The following is a 17,641-nucleotide window of genomic DNA, read 5'->3' as shown; positions in this document are numbered from 1 at the left end:
CTCTTTTCTTCTTAACTATCATCCTAATAATAATACAGAATAAAAGTCAAGGCAGTGTACTTTATTGCTGATTCTTCATATTACTGTGTATTCAAACTTGGCAAAGCACAGATCTTAAGACATACTGAACAGACAGGGTCTCCCAATCCAACACTAGCCCCTCATTTCCAAATATTTGGGGAAAGACTCTTTGACGTGGTGTATAAATGAAGAGAATAACACTCAGGTCCATCAGGTGGAGTGGTGGTGAAAGCCAACTGATCATCAAGACCCCGTGTGTCATATTTAAGGCATGCGCATTGCCAGCTCTTCCCCAAACCTTCTAAAAGGTGTTTTAGAAGGCTGGTGGAACCTGGAAACCATGTATATTTCTTAACGTTTCTGGCAATTCTGATGATTAGTCAAATTTGAGAACCAGGGTTCTAACCAGCCATCCATTTAAAGATGAGAAAATTAAGTAACTGCCCACAATCCCTCAGCTGGTTATGATAACAGTATGTCGCAGAATCCAATTTCTTTATGGTCTGTGAAGAAGCAACCTTTGTATAGCCGAAGTTACAAATCTCTTAAAATTAATAAACCAGAATCTTATTTAAAGTGGAGACGGGAGCTAGAAGCAGCTCACGCACCTGTCACTCAGCGCACCTGTCACTCAGCGCACACCCTTGACACCGACAGGAAGAGACGTACCCGTACTTCCGTCAGGAAGTGATACTACTTTACTACCTCAGCGGGAGGAAGAGTCCTCTTCGCCTAGTAATGGCTCAGCCAATAGGAGACCGCCATGACTCAGCCAATGAGGAGCCTCTATACTTCCAACTCCCAGTCTCCTCCAATGGACTCTTAGTTTAAAAGAGTCTCTCCCAAGTCCATAAAAGAGTCTTCCCTTCTTCGTTTCCTTGGACTTGTCCACGGTTGGACTTCACACCTTGCATTGGGATTCTTTGTTCTTCTCAAATAAACCCCTTTTGCTAGAGAAATAGCGACCTGTTAAATAGACTGTCCTATTTGTTAAAGGTCAACAAATTAAAACAACAAGCTCTTAAATAATGTTCTGCCTCCTACCAGGTTTGAATTTTGAATTCTCGGACTCCCCTCAAAATGGTGGCATGGGGAGGATTTCTCGGGTCAAAGTAGAGGGCACACACACCAGATGGGAATGTTTCCTTGGCCCTGTGTCCTGGAACCTGCAGACACCTCTCCCCATGAGAGGGGCACAGGGCTAGAAGGGAATCCAGTGAACCAGGGGCTCCTTGTAGCCAGGTTCAAAAAGAACTGCTCCTGGAGGACAGAACATGCCACAGTGAAAGTCAGTCTCCTTCCCACTTTATGTATTCATATGTGTAGGTATGTATATACAGTTTTACAGAGACAGTTTTTCTACTAAGCACTGGCATACAGAAAATTGTAAAGGGAGCTGTTATATGTTTCTAAAGTAAAAGAATCCAACATGACAAAGGATAACTTCTAAAGTATTAAATAGAATAATTTCCCACAACTCAATTGGACTTTTTTCTTTTCTTGTTCAGTCTCATATTTTTTGGATTAACTATCATTTACTTAGAGCTTTCTATGTCCAGACACTAGGCTAATCATATTTCATTTCAATACCTATTTGAATAACTGAAAAATGTTAAGGGAGAGGCCTATTATCTTTCTTTTACAGAAAAGGAAACTGAGATTCAAGGGGCTAGGTAACTGACTGAAAGTTAGTTATGCAGCACATCCTGGATTCAAACCCACAACTGTCTCATTCCTAAGTTCAATTACAGTAACTGCCTTTGAAATAAAAGTATGAATATATTTCTCTGATTTCTTTAAATTTTCCAGAGAAAGAGAAATTTTGCTATTTATGTAACATAACATTAGCTACATAACAAGATTTTTAAAAATTTCTACTTTAATTGTGGTCATAGAAGGTTATTTAGAGCAGGGGTCCCCAACCCCAGGGGCCACAGACAGGTACCAGTCAGTGGCCTGTTAGGAACCAGGCTGCACAGCAGGAGACGAACAGCCGTCTGGCAAGCGAGGGAAGCTTCATCTGTATTTGCAGTTGCTCCCCAGTGCTAGCATCACCGCCTCAGATCATCGGCATAATATTCCCATAGGAGCACTGGTCCCTAGTGCCAAAAAGGTTCAAGACCGCCGATTTAGAGCTATACAAGTCAGACATGAACTTCTAAAATTAAAGAATATTAAAAATTTTCACTGATATTTCAAGAAATTACTATCCTAAAAGCTTTGAAAATAAAATCTTTAAAATCAATTTCAAGAATGCTTTACATTTCAGAAATCATCTCCCATACTAAGACTCAAGTTTTTGTCTTTGTCCAGTTTTTGTCTGGATAAAAATAATTGACAGAATAAACGAAAAGTAATTCTTTACAAAGAAACTTACTTTTTTGTTTAGTGGAGGATACTAAACAGAAGCTATTTTCAATGTTTCAATTACTTTTAGAAAATTAGGCATGTGTAAGAAATGAGAGAAATTATTCAAATAGTAAAAAATAATTTAAATAAAATCGGATAGCCTCATAATGAAAAAGGACAAATCAACTTTAACATGTTTTCTAGAAATATTTATAACACAGGCAGCATTTTTTAGATGAACTCATAAGTTAATTTTTAGGCACTCAGATGGTATGGTGGATACCAGATCACTTCTCATCAGCCATGAAAAACCCTTCCTCCTTTAAGTTCCTGATTTTCACTGAGTCGGCATCACTCACACACAGCTTGTGCTTTGGGGGTAAGTTAACTCTACCCCCTGGCAGTAAGACTGGGGCAGTAGGCTCAGGCCTTGAACAAGGAAGCAATTGTTCTAGAAGCTGCCGACAGCCATCCTGTGACCACAATAAGGAACTAACCATGGAATGAAGCTGTGGAGAGCAGAGCAAAGAAATGGGCAGAAACCAAGGTCTTGGTCTCAGTACTGTCTTGCTGAATCAAACCAGATGTAAGCCCGCCCTATTGTCAGATGATCAAATGCATCAACCAACGTCCCCCCTTGACTGACCTTTGTTTTCTGTTGCTTACAATCAAATGCCTCCTATAGTCCAACAAGTGAAGAAGTACATATATTTCTAAGTTGTTCCAACTAAGTGTAAACAAAAATAGAGTTATAGTTCATATCTAGGGTTAGAAATAAATTTGAAAATAATAGTGTTAGCTCAATAATTATTAATGCTGACTAAAAATATTAGGGGTTATATGATTGCTTGTGTCAGACAGAAAGTATACGAAAATGTTAACTTCTTTGCACTTCATGAAAATGTTCAACCACTTAAAATGTGAAAAGAACAAGTAAAGTAGAGGAGGGTACAAACATTGGAAAAATTCTGAAAAACCCAAGACACATGGTAAAGGTCAGATGCTAAGAAAACGACAGCCTTGTAGAAGAAAAGGAATGAATTTAAACCATTTGTGAAGATTATTTAACCTTAAAACAATCCCACTTGGATTTCTACATATTAGAAATCTAATCTTAATATATGAAATTTCTCTGCAAGCAATTTGACACATATTTTCATTTTCTTCAGAGATAAAGAAGAGATCCATGGAATGCAGCCTTAAAGGAATATCAACATGAAATTAATGTTAACTTGTAATGACTTATGAAAAAATAATGTAGGAAGTCATTTCTCTGTGGAGTTATACGAGATGTGAATCAGAGCTTCTACTTCCAGTAGTGAAATGTATAATTTATTACAAAAAGCCTAGAGCCCCTTCAGAATCAGGGGGAAGCCTCCGAAGTTGAGGTTACTGGAATTCCAGGGGAAGCTCCAAAGCCCAGATGGCTCAGAAGAGCCAGGAACTCTGAGGAAAAGGTGAAGGAAACTAAGCACTAAGGTGGGAGCCACCACCAAGGAGGGGGACGAGGCAAGCCAGTTTCTGGGAAGAAAGGTCATAGAGGTTTCCAGTAATAAGGCAAAGGCTTTGGGTAAGGAAATATTAAATTTGATGGCATATTAAGATGCTGAGTTATCTGATTTGTCACAAATGTTAAAAGAATTGAATTTCAGTGTCAAAAGTTTAGTCACTTGGCACAATCCTCACGTTTGGCTTGTATTATTGTTTTGACTGACACTGATGGAAAAAAGAGACATTTAGTTTTGTCAGGAAACGCAAAAAGGTAACTCTGTCCTGTTTTATTTACTCAGGCAGTTTTAGGAGAAGGGACAACTAGATGAGAGGCTAGTGGGGACTTTTATACTCCAGGGAAGGTCACCACACACCAGACTGCATGAGAAGAATATGTAGTTTGGCCAGAATAAGTTATCTCTAGTTTTTACAGCCATTTAGGAAAAAAAAGAAAAGTTATGTAACTCACTCTTCCAAGACTACTTTTGACTCCTCATTTTTTTGTATGTCTTACCTGAAATGTACTATGAAATACTTTTTAATTTTTTCATGGAATATTCCCCTACAGTCACTGGAAATGACTACAGAACATTCTTCTGTATTGTCAAGATCCAATCATAACTAAAAACCTTAAAATAAATTCAACAGTGGGTGGTAAAATTAAATTAAAGGCATTAAAAAAACAGCTGGGGTATATTTAATTTATTGTGTCCTTTAATATTGGTAGAATTATTTCTGAATCTAGTTTCTGGCCATATGCAAATTTAATAAGCATGCCTTCCATGCTTATTTTTTATACAAGAGATCTTCTTTTTTATACAAGATCTCTTTATTTATTTATTTGTTTGTTTGTTTACAGTATTGGAAAAAGTATGTTCTGAGCCAACCCTGAGGAAAATTCCTACAAATTTCCTTTCAGGTTTATAATGATCCAGCAGCCTCAGGGCATGGCTACTCAGCCAGTCATCTACCATTTAAGTGTGGTATTATGTAGTTCATACTTTTCCATCTCACCTATAAGAAACTCATTAATTCATTCAACAATCATTTATTGAACACTTAGTATGTGCCAGACCCTTAAAGTGCCTAACTCTCAGCCCTGGCCTCAAGGAAGTCACATTCCAGTCCATCAGTGGGCCAGGAAACAATTACAACACACTGTGACAGGTACAGTATCTTGGAGCACATAAAATTTCATCAGTGTCAAAACTTCACTTAAAATTCAATATTGACTCAAAGTGATTCCTGTTTCTTTAAGGTGTTCACAAACCATCTCTTCCATGATACATTTTAGAATGTGTCCAAGAACAACTGATTCCCTATAGTCATAAGTTTAAATGTTTCTATTAATTAAGTTTTCACTTATTTTTTTAAAGGTCAAAAGAGTTTATCAAAACTGCATCGTAAGCCTAAAGATATCTACGATAACAGATAAATTATTCCTTAAAATCACTTTGAAAGAAAGAATTTACCTAGAATAATCAGTTTAGAACAGAGATTCCTAATCTTTTTCATGTCACCACACAGTGAAAAAACAATAATATGTATAGAGTGTGTGGAAGTAAAGACTTACAGACCACCCTCAGCAGACTCAGGTGCAGCATGACACGCGGGGAAGCACACGGGAAAGCTTTGGTCAGGAATATTCTCCAAGGATGTGTAAAAAAAAATGTGCTAAATGTTCTTTTTACCAATTACAGAGAGATGCAAATAGCCTGATTAGATCTCACACACCAAAAGACGTTTTTAATCTGTTTATCCATTTCTCAAATCCTTATGGTTTCCACAGAGAAAATAAAGTAGCACTTGTTTCTGAAATTTTGTAGCTGATTTGTCCAATAGGCTTATTTGCCCAATAAGCTCCTCAAATGAGGCTCAGTTGGTGCAACACACACTCATGTGTAAAGCTCCGTGCTAGCTTAGGGAGACAGAGTGTACCGGTCCCAATCAACAGTGAGGAGAACTGAGAGGCTCATTAACCTGCCAAATACCACAGAACTGGGTTTTTCTGACTCTAAAATCCTTTCACTTTGTACCAAGCTGCTGGCAAAACCTGTAACGGAGACAAAGCCTTGCCTAATTAAATGGGGTGAGGCAAGCTGACAGCAAACAAAATCTCAAATTGGGAGAAACATTCTCAGGAGCAAAGCAAATGAAGAGTTTTCTAGGAGTAGAAATTGCTGGGTCTGAGAACACACATTCTTCTTGGTGAGAGGAAGGAGCTGTTCTGCAGAATAATAATAAGGACATCTGTCGGTTTCTATCATGCAAAAGGGGAGTTTCGCAGAACATTATATTGCAGGGTTTTTTTCTCTCATTAAAGTCACAGAGTCTGAGGTACCAGTGCTATCAGAAATCATCAGTTATTCCATGAAAACCCTCTGGGTAGTGGACCTACCCAGAGGGTTTTCATGTAAAATTTCAGGTGTACAGAGTCTCTATTTGAAGACCGGGGCATGGATAGAATCTCCAAATAAGGAATATACATTCACAAATCATCTGATAGTAAAATAATAATCTTTCCTCAGGGAGCATTGTAATGAGAAGTACCTAAGGGCTTAAATGATCTGGTAATGAATGCAACAGTATGCAAATCAGTGTAACTAAAATAATAAACAGATGGACACTGAAAAACAAAATGTTAATTACAAAGTAAATAAACACTAGATCTCCGTTAAAACAAGATTTCACAGGAGTATGTCCTAGAGAAAATGGTAATGAAAAGTCTCCTGCGGTTTCATTGGAGTGCAGGGATGAGCTGGATGAACTAACAGTTTAAGCCCTTTCTGGTTCTGATCCAATCTCTCGAAAAGCTTTTTCTGCATTTGTGTAAAGCCAAAATAAAATAAAATAAAATAAAAGACAGAGAGAGACTTATTCTTCTGACGCTGAAAGTCCTGCATATTGCTGTCATCTGCATTAATTTATACATTCAGCACATAAAGACTGAGTACTTTGCATGTCCCAGGAAGGAGCTATGTGTTGGAGCTAAAGAGGGAACCAGAGGGGTGAGGCGCCTGCCCTCGTGAAGAGGACGGTCCAGAGAGGATGGAGAAAGACAGCAGACGACCAGATCGTCTCTGGTCGTAATAAACACTGGGACGGAAGGGGCAGGACAAAAGGGGCAGTAATGGAGATGACGAGGGCCAGAGAAGGCACCTCCGAGGGGCTTTTCCCACTGTAGCAGAGAGAAGGTCGAGAGTCCCAGTTTCTTCCCTCCTACTCTTCTTCCAGATTCACAGATTTGATGACTCAAAATGAGGAGCAGGCAGAGAGCGCTGCACAGCCAGCGCTGGACGGAGCTCGCCCATTCCATCGGCAGACGTTCATCGAGCTCTGAGGACATCGCTATGCACAAACCCTTCGGGTGGCCTGAGGAGACTCTAGGAGGCAAGCTGTTCTGTCGCTGTGTGTGTGTTACATGTTAACACGGGTCCTGGGCTCACGCAGGAAGGGAACCTGACCAGGTTTAGCGGCTCAGAGATTTCCTGAGGGAAATGAGTGAGGCAGGTGAAGTACAGGCAGGCTTTACTCAAGTCAAGTGGGTGGGGGACAAAGGGGAAGGAGTCCTCCAGGCAGAGAGAAGGGCCTTCGCAAAAGGCCTGAGGTGGCAGAGGGCACAGTGCGCAACCAACAGCACGGGGTTCGGCACGGTCGGCTATAAAGGGCGGGGGTCGCGATGGGGCAGGCTGGGTGTGCATGGACAACGAAAGGCAGGAACACGGGCTAGAGCATGGAGAGCAAGCAGGCCCGGAGACTGGACTTTACTCAGATGGCAGTGCGGAGCCATCGAAAGTCAATCTGAGGAGGGGCATCTGATGAAAGCTTTGGATCTGTGACCAAGAAAAACAGTAAGTTGGCTGGGAGCTCAGCCTCCATCGATCCCCACCTCTTTGCAGTGAGCTTCCAGTGACACAATGGTGGAGGTGCTACTATGGAGATGTGTGTGTCTGTGTTGGGGGGGCGGGGCAAGAGGGAGAGACGAGATGGGGGCAGATGCAGAGATGGAGGGAGGAAGGGGGTGGCTGACGCAAACTCAGCAGCACCCTCTTCCCCTCCCTGAGGCCTTATCACCACGAGGACCTCCAGAACCCCGCCCAACCTTCCCCCCAGTCTGCCGCCTGTGGTCACTGGAGCAGAGGCTGCGGGGAAGGATTGGGGCGGGGAGGCGGAGGGATATTACGAGCTGCCAGGTTGGGGTGCTGGGGTGGCCGGCCTTCCTCTGCTCTCTAAGGTTAGAAGCCAGCTTGAGCCTTTGTGATGTCTCCCCTCTTATCTGCATGTCAGACTGGAGAGAGACCATGTTTCCTTCCCTCTTCCACCATATGTTCCATGTTCCCATCTGAGCCATACGCCTTAATATAGCACCGTGGCTCAGAAAGGGGAAAGGAGAGAGGGTGCTTTACTGCTAACTCCTGAGCACATTCTCTCGCAGACTGTTTTTTCCAAGAATAAAAAAAGATTGCTAGCGTTTGCACGATTTTATGCGGCTGGCCTCCCTCCCCCAACACGAGGCACCTGTTCACGGGCAAATCCACGCACACCGACACCGGGATCTCCCTGGCCCTTCTGCAGTATTCACATCTCCTCTACCTACCCCCACGCCCCGGCCGCCGGTGCTGATGGTAAGAAAACACGTGTCCTGTGCCTATGTGTCTTCAAAAAAGCGAGATGCAAACGCCGTCACCGACGGGCAGGAAGGGATCTGTTACAGATCCGCCTTTCGGAGTTAAAACCCAAAACACGGCTTTGTAGAAGGAGGACCGTTTAGACAGAGGTGTACACGGCTGTTGTATTTTAGGGATATATGTCTAGAAATCCTCTTCAAAAAGAAAGTACGGCTTTGATTTTCAGTTGCTTTTCGGATGCATATCGTGTTGGTGCTCAGATGTACTGATTAGGAAATGTGCCCGGTATCCTGAGAAAATGGGATCCGTGTCCTGATCGGTGCTGAGAACAATGACTGACAGAGGCGAGATGCCAAAATCAAGATTTCAAACTGAATGTCACTGTGGAACAGCAGAAAGAACCTCGGCTTCAGAGGAAGCCGAGTTTGAATTCTTATTCCAACATCTATAGGCTGCATAACTTTAAACAAGGTGCTTAACCCCTCTCAACCTGGTTTCTCGTCAGTAAAAACACTATATGTAATGTTCCCTTTCTAAGATTACGGTGAGAATTAAATCAAATACAAATCTGATTACATATCAAATATATGTTATGAATATATACATATAGCTTATGTAAAATATCTGGTATAGTGCTTTGGCTAAATAAAATGCACCTGTTATCAAGAAAAGCTCCAAAAACTCCAAGGTCTTCTCAAGATGAAAAGAATTCTGGAGATGGATGGTGGTGATGGCCGCGCAACAGTGTGATATATTTAATGCCACTGAATTTTACTCTTGAAAATGGTTAAGATGGCAAATTTTATGTTATATTTCACCACAATTAATAAAAATGCTCCAAGGACTATTCAGAAAGTGTTTAAAATGTCTGGATGAAGAAATTCGCAGCAATCAAGAGGGAGATTTCTTCCACTTTAAAGAAGTTGGTTTTCTTTCAAGCCTACTGGATGGTTTCTCATTCCTGAAATACGCATTTTCAATAGTGAATTGTTACTAATAAAATGTTCAATGGAGCATCCTTTAAATATAAAATGAAACACTGGGTTTTGGCAGGAATCACGTTTCAGAAGAGAAAGAAAAGAATTAATCATTGTAAGAAAAAAGCCCTAGTTCTACAGATCATTGCTCTGCTTCTAACTTAGGTTTAATGTTTATAAATAAAATCAGTTTTGCCACATTAAAATGTATACGTCTCATTTCTACTGGCGATGGACATATTTACAGCACCACATGCCAACAGATGTGAAATGCAGACTGGCCTCCTCCATCCCGGGGAAGGTCCCTGCCCCCACCTCCCATCAGCGGTGGATTTCACCCTCCTCCCACCCAGACTGCAGTCCTTGAGGGCAGGACCTCGTCCCCATGCTCCCGCACAAGGCCACAGGCTCAGAGGACACTCGATAAACAACCGATGAGAAAACAGAACTTTAAATTTAATCTACTCCAAGTGGTGAAATCTGAACAACTCTGCTCACTCAAATGTTCCCCTGATTACAGTTATCAAACAGAAACCTTAGCAGGGCTGCGGGCCTCTCCTGAGAGAAGTGGAAGTGGGCTGAAAGTCACAGATCATCGTTCTCAGTGCCGCTGTCCAGCACGGCCGGATCGGGCCATGCCCGGGCAGCCAGGAGCTGGGGTGTGCAGGTTCTCCATATGCAGTCCATAGAGAGGCCTCCCCAGCCCCCCAAACCTAACTCCTCCACCACTCGCCCCCACACCATTCTACCCTATCTTATATCCTTCACAGCACATGTCAACTTCTGAAATTATCTGGGTTTCTGTCTACTCCCCCACTCCTGCCCCTCCGATGTACACTCCATCAAAATGGATACTGTCTGTCTTGGTTCCTATTATATCCTATCTCCTAGCACAGCGTGTGGCATGTGCTGAATGAATGAATGAAGAAATGAACGTACAACTGAACAAAAACAAATCCTAATCTCCTGCTTATGCCGTCACCTAAACCCCACTGAACATAGACAAAATCCTGGCTACCATCATGACCTTGAAATGTCTGGCTTATGTTACGACGAGGTCCCCCCTGGGGAACCCTCTAGGTGGCAGGCAAAGTGGCAGGGAATGGGCTGATAGGAGGAACAACTGCACCAGACACTAGTTGTACTGACATGAAACAACATTGTAGGAAAGTCGAAAATCGTGGTGACACTCAGTGGGGAAGGTATAGCTGCCAGCTCCAGAGGGCTGGCTAGAGTGTCTCCTACACAGAACTACAGAACAAAAGGGATGTGCTGTGCCAGCTGGACAGGGGACAAGAGTTCCTTGGTCCCCACACCATGAGCTATGTGATGAGCCGTGAAATCTCTCATCCCAAGTTCTGTCCCTGTAGAACCAGGGCCTGAAGGACAACTGGTAGGACAATAGGCTGGTCACTATTGGGCTGACTTATGGCTGAAAACAGGTGCTGAAGAGTACATGGGGACATCTGTCTGTTTGGAGGTGTCACCTGACAAAGAAGATGGGTTTTCTTGGTTATATTTTATTTTTTCTCTCGCATGAATCGCTGCACATTCTATGTTGTGCGGTTTAGGAAGAATGAGGTGCAGGTGATAACGGGGACGCTAACGCACAAGATGCTGTCAGGAGATGCACCAGCAGCGTGGAAGACAACCATTTCCAACCATGACGAGCTTGGAAGTCACTCTTCAAGAAACAAACACAAAGCTCCTGTGAGTGGAAACAGAAGTATGATCAGCCAGCCATGCAGAATCTGGGAAGAGACATCCAGGCAGAGCCACATGACACCCTCGCCAGTGTGCCCAGCTTCCCCTGGTCCCCGCGACGGCACCACTGAGAGCCCAGAAGAAATCCTCTGCCCAAGGTCATGTTCTCCAAAGCCTGAGAAATGGTCTTACTGGGCAGACTTCAAACTTACCCAGCTCATGGCGCAGGGAGTCAAGTGACTGTGAAAGGTCAGAGCGTCCCCGATGGGAGCCTGTGCCTAACCTTTTCAGAGGAATAAAGCTCTGATTTTCACACGGTCCTTGGGACCAAGTTTCTGCAATCACCCTGAGTGGTCTGATTAGGTGTCTAATGATGCTTATTGTTCATGAGCTCATTATACCGGTCGCTCTATACCGCTACCATTGAAGTTGACCTTCTCCAGTTTAATCTTCTGTGGGGATGGACGTCACTAGCCAGAGACCTGTTATTTGGGAGTCAAGTGTTGCCTCGTCTTTTGCTATTGCTTCTCATAGGAAAAAATTACAAACCTCTCAATTGCATTAGCCTTCTCCCGTAAGACCGCGAATGCATTCTTTTACCTATTTTCTTGTTCCTCTTTGGTACCTCTCTTAATTTCCCCCACATTCTCAAACCAAAGTGTGGTAGCCAAACTGAGTATGCCACACTAGGGATGGGACCAATTGCAAAAAAAGGAAGGACTTCTTGTCTCCTGCTCAGCTCCTAGCACATACGTTACTGCCTTCTTGCTGTCAGGGCAGGGCACAACTGACTCTCCATGGGACAGTCTGCAGGGGCCTTGCTAGAGAAGACCCACAAATTGGGAGACACCCCATCTTTCATGCCAACCATCAGATAGCCCAATGAGCCATCAGAAGGTCTGGATTACAGGCCCCAAACCAACTGGAGTTTCATTTCCTTCATCCCTAAAATGAGAATAACTATACCTGACTGACTTGGTGCAGACTGCTGTGAGGTTCGAATATATGGGGAAGCACTTAAGTCAGATGCCTTCAATAGCTTCCCTGTGCAATTAGGATACAATCCAGTCTCCGTCAGATGGCCTGCAAGGCCACACAGGATCTGGTCCTACTAGCCCTTTTGGACATTCCGCTTGCTCTGCTCCAGCCGTGTGGGTCATCCTGTTCTTCCCCAACTGTTCGAGGTTATTCCCCACTTAGGACTTTCACTTTCCTAGTTCCCCTGCCTGGAAGTCTCTTCCCAGATTCTGCATGGCTGGCTCATCGCACTTCTATTTCTGCTCAAAAATACAACATTCTCTGATCTCCCATCTAAAACAGTCACATGTAAAACGAGAAAGTAACTGAGGGCAGGTACTTTCAAGAAGGAGGTGAATTTGGCTACAAAGTCTGCAAACCACAGAGAAGCCTGAAATAGAGTTAAGTGTGACCTTGACCAAATCAGGACCTTATCCATCAACCAGAAGGTCAGGGGCATCAACCAGGACAGGAAAGGACCCAGTTAGCTATACTGGCAATAACCAACCTTGGTAGAGTGTTTTAGAGTTTTTATTCATTTACTCGTTCATTGCACTAATATTTACGGAGTACTTCCTGCATGTTGGGGTTGGGGATAGAAACCAAAGCAGTCTCTGCTCTCACAGTGTTTGTATCTTCCTGGGTAAACTTTCAGAAAGTGGCCAATGCACATCCTCAAGCCACTCTCTCCCATCACGTGATTTTATTTTCTTCACGGCACATGATCTGAACTGTTCCTAATCCTGAATGGTGGCCTCTAAACAATAATGAACAATGTCATCACTTTCAAAGCCACAGTCACTGGACTGAAACTTATTTTTATAAAGACTCACTACCCTCCTTAAAGAACCTACTCCCAGATCCTTTGCCAAGTTTAATGACAAATACTGTGCACACACACAAATCGCTGTGCAAGCAGCAGTACGTGGCATCAGAGGGTCTCTGCTGATCTCTAGACTTCAATCACTATACGCTTTCAAACCCAAGTCTTGACTGCACCTTGTTATGTTTGTTTATGTTGTAATGTAACGAATCATCAAGTGCTGAGAAAGAATCTGAGGATTATAAGGTTTCTCCTCTCAAGGAATTTTCACTTTCATGGGGATCTGGGGGTCCCTGCTTCATACCCAGTGCTGCATCTTCTTGGTCCTCCCTCCCTGATCCGCTAGTCCTGAGTGTAACCTCTGAAGACGCCACTGCCTCTCACCCTGTAACAGCCTTTGTAAAGTGCTGCGCCGTGTTGCGGAGGAAGTGGGTCCAAGAGGAGGTCAAAGAAGGGAGATATGGAGGGATGCTCAGGCCATTAGGGAAAGCGCACTGGTAAGATGAGGCAAGGGCAGCTCGCTGGGCAGAATGCTAAGGAAAGAAGAGAAAGGGCCTACGCGTGGTCGTGCTGTATGTGGATGTGGGGGTGGGGACTGGCGAGGGTTCCCCAGGAAAAGCAGAGAGAGGCAGAAACGAGCTCACCAGTGAGGAGAAGATGTTGGGGGGAGAAGAAGGGGATTATGGTTAGGGAAGAGGGAGCCAGGTGATCAATGGCTTCAAATATCAAGGTGAGGAATTCTGGCTTACTTGTTAGAATGCTGTATCCTTAGGGTTGGAAGGAACTTCAGAGGTTACCAAGGCCAAACTATATCCAAAAGCAAGATAAAAGCCTACTTAGGGCGCTTGAATGCCCCTCTGCCCTGAGTCCCTCTGAGCTCAGGGTCTGACGAGCAGGTCACCAGTACGCGGCGATGCAGCCCTGTCTCTACTGTCCACACTGTGGAACTCATAACCATCTCCACGGACGTCCACCTCCTTCCGTACCTGGAGCGCATGCTTTACTTCAGATCACACCACCGACCAGTTCAATGGCGTCCCAGAGAATGGAACATCATAACAAAACCAGGAACTCTAATAAGTATTTTTTTAACGTTCAGATATTGTAAGAGCTATCGTTTGGCACTTTTCTGCAAGATATGGTGGAGGCTGAAAGAAAACCAGAGGGAGAGAATGTCCCCATCTGTAATGACTATAATCAAGCTCTTCCCACACAACGAGCTCTTCGCTTAACAGCCGCCCAGAAGGCCTCTCACTCCGCTCCCCGTGTGATGTTCTGACAACCCCCACGGGGAACAGCACACAAGAGTCCTGGAAGAAAGGACAAACCTTTAGCTCTGCTTCTTTGCTGGTTTTACTTTGTATGTATATGTAGATGTGTTTATTATCATCTTGGGCTTTCAACACCTTGGAACTAGATGTTTCCACAACATCAAGTGGAGTACAAAGTTTATTGTATAAAGTTATGGTGTTTGAAAGCGGAATACAATAAATCCTCTGGTAAATTAAAAGGGTAATATTTGTTGTATACTTTTTTTTTTAAGCTAACAAAAAGAACTCGGCATCCAATAAAAACATTCTCTTCCTTTTAAGTGTGGACCTTTATTGCCTTGTCATTTCACAGCACTTTATAGAACCAACCGAATGTATGGTGTATGGTATTGTGAGGCCGGGAAGGTGTGTTGACACCTCCGTGTATGACACAACATGTTTCCTTTCCCGAGGTTAACTGCACTGCAGAGCAACAGCCTAACACCAGTACTGCTCAAAATGAAGTAGAAAGCTTTCACAAATACAAATTCCAGGAACTTGCTCCATTTCTGACTCATTAAACCATTCCGGTTTATGGCTTAATGAGTCAGAATCTCTGCAAGGGAGCCTGCAGATTTTCCTCAGTGACACTTATGGTTAAGAAGTATTTCTCAAGACAAAGAAACTACTTTCTAACTGCGACTTTTAGGCTTTAATGAGCGCTGTGAAGACAATGCAAGATATGAAAACATTCCAATATTCCTGGAAAGGAACCAGCATAGGTTTTTTTTTTTTTGGTTTTTTTTTTTCAGAACAGAGAAGATTGGTTCACTCCAAAGAGAAAGAAAGAGCCCAGACTCTCAGAAAGAAGGCAGGAGACCGGGACCATATAAGGCCTTTCTGCCAGGGTCAGGATGAGTCCACACTAGCTAAACTGTATTTCATTTCTTCCAACAAAAGCTGCCCAGGGCTTGTGCCTCAGTCTAGCTCTTTAATGACAGGTGGTGAGAACAGTCCATGACAGTATATGCTGAGTAACTCACTGCATGTGCCCTAAGTCAAACGAGTAAGAGGAACGTGGAGATGCAGACCCCATATTCTATCATCGGTGTTTAAGATACAAAGGGCTAAAAGAGCAGCAATCAAGGCTGTTTTCCTGGAGATAAGGCAGGAAAAGGTAAACTGGGGAACAATTCTGAAGGCTCTGAAAGCCGGGGCAAAGTATCTGAACATCTCACAACTGACAAGTGTGTAACTACCAAAAATTTTTGATTGTACAGAGGCCAACATCAAGCAGAAAAGCACAGCAATGAAGGGCATGGACTTGGAGCCAGACTGCCTGGATGGAGAAATAAACTGTGGGACATCCAGACACTGGAATATGATTCAGAAGAAATAAGCTATAAGCCACGAAAAGACTTAGAGGAATCTTAACTACATGTTAAGTGAAAGAAGCCAATTTGGGATGGCTATATACTATTATGACTCCAACTATATGACATTCTGGAAATGGCCAAAGTATAGAGACAGTCAAAAAGATCAGGGGTTGGAGGAGGGAAGGGAAAGATGAACAGGCGAAACACGAGACTTTTAGAACACTGAAACTATTCTGTATGATACTGTAATGGTGGTTACCTGTCATTACACATTTGGTGAAATCCATAGACTGCACAATGCAAAGAGTGAACTCTAATGTAAACTATAAACTTTAGCTAATTTTAATGTATCGATATTGGCTAAATTGTAACATGTATCACACTAACACAAGATGTTAATAAAAGGGGAAGCTGAGGGTAAGGGTGTATGGGAACTCTGTGTACTTGGCACTCAGTTATTCCGAAAACCTAAAACTGCTAAGGAAAGAAGGAAGGAAAGAAGGGAGGAAGGAAGGAGAAGGGAAGAAAGGGAAAGAAGAAGGAAAGAAGAGAGGGAAGGAGCTAAAAAAAAAATCAACAATGAGCCATGACTACATATGCACTGAAATGACTAAAATTAAAAATACTGACAACCCCAAATACTGATGAGAAACTAGCGTTCTCTTACATCTCTGGAGGGAATGAAAATGGTACAATCATTTTGGAAAACAGTTAAAACACTACCTGCCAAATTATCCAGCAAGGCCCCTCCTCGATATTTACCCAAGAGAAATGAAGACATGCACAAAGACTTGAATACGAATGTTTGTAACAGCTTTACCATAATAGCCCCAACCTGAAAAAAACTTAAATCTTCACCAACAGGTGAACAAATAAACACTTGTGCTACATTTACACAGTGAAATACTAGCCAGAAGTGGGTAAGAACAAATACAGCAGCCTGAGTACGGCTCAATAACATTGTGTTGAGTGAAAGGTACCAACGAAAGGAGTACATATTGTAAGATTCCACTTGCAGGAAGTTCTAGAACAGGCAAACGTAATGTATAGTGACAAAAATTCAGATCAGGGGTTGCCTGGGATAGAGGGTGGAGGGAATTAACCAGGAAGGGATACTGGGAATTCTTTGAGGCTACGGAAATATCCTATATCTTGACTGGTCTGGTGATTATCTGGAATTGTAACCAGTCAAAAACTCATAGAATCATACACTTAAAATGGATGTATTTTATTATATAAAAATTAAATTCTCAAGGAGGTCATTAAAATTAAAAAAGTAAACAAGATAATTATTGAATCCAAGGAAAACAAAAAAGATACAAGAAAATGTAATCCAATTTTTATGTAATCATCATGTATATCTTATGATTTTGCTGTGAATAATATTCACATAAACACATAATGTAAGCACTGATCTTTGATTTCATGAATTGGATGTGTGTGTGTGTGTGTGTGTGTGTTAGGGGGGTGACATACATGTGTTTGTGGGATCAGATAAAAAAGCTAAATTATCTTGTTAGTCGATGTCAATAGATGATGCTCTATAACAGATGAATCAAGGAATAGTAGCAGAAACATGCTGAGAAATTTGGCGGTAAATACCAGAAGAATTTAAGGAGTTCAAAGTGTATCTGTTTGGGGAGAGAACTGAAGAGTCAGGAAGGAGTGGAGCAAATGACTGTTCATTTTAAGTGTAGTCTTACTATTTGATTTTTAAAACTATGTACAAGTATCTTGCTTTGATAAAAGTAAAGTTAAATTTTTATAAGAGACATATGAGAATGTTGATGATATGTCGTTAAGTGCAGAAAGGTAGTTTTGGTGTAATATGAGTAGGACACGGGTTTCATTTAAAATAAAATAAAAGTGAAAACTAACCATATATGTATATGAATTTATGAATATAAAGAAAAGTGAAGAATGATAAACAAATTTTAACATTAGCTACCTCATAGGGGAGGAATTAAAGATAATAGAGGTGATATTGTAGATTATTAACTTCTAC

The 17,641-nt window shown here is 42.3% G+C and overlaps 1 protein-coding gene across 1 annotated transcript in view; it reads right to left on the bottom strand.

Moving 5' to 3' along the window:
* The window catches only part of CAMK1D (calcium/calmodulin dependent protein kinase ID), a 212,299-nt gene that overhangs the window by 145,755 nt on the left and 48,903 nt on the right, over positions 1-17,641 (bottom strand). The window lies entirely within an intron of this gene.

This window comes from Pteropus alecto, unplaced genomic scaffold (assembly GCF_000325575.1).
Source record: "Pteropus alecto unplaced genomic scaffold, ASM32557v1 scaffold11, whole genome shotgun sequence".
Lineage (NCBI taxonomy): Eukaryota > Metazoa > Chordata > Mammalia > Chiroptera > Pteropodidae > Pteropus > Pteropus alecto.
Note: the sequence above shows the minus strand (reverse complement) of the source record. Positions and strands in the feature narration are given on the sequence as shown.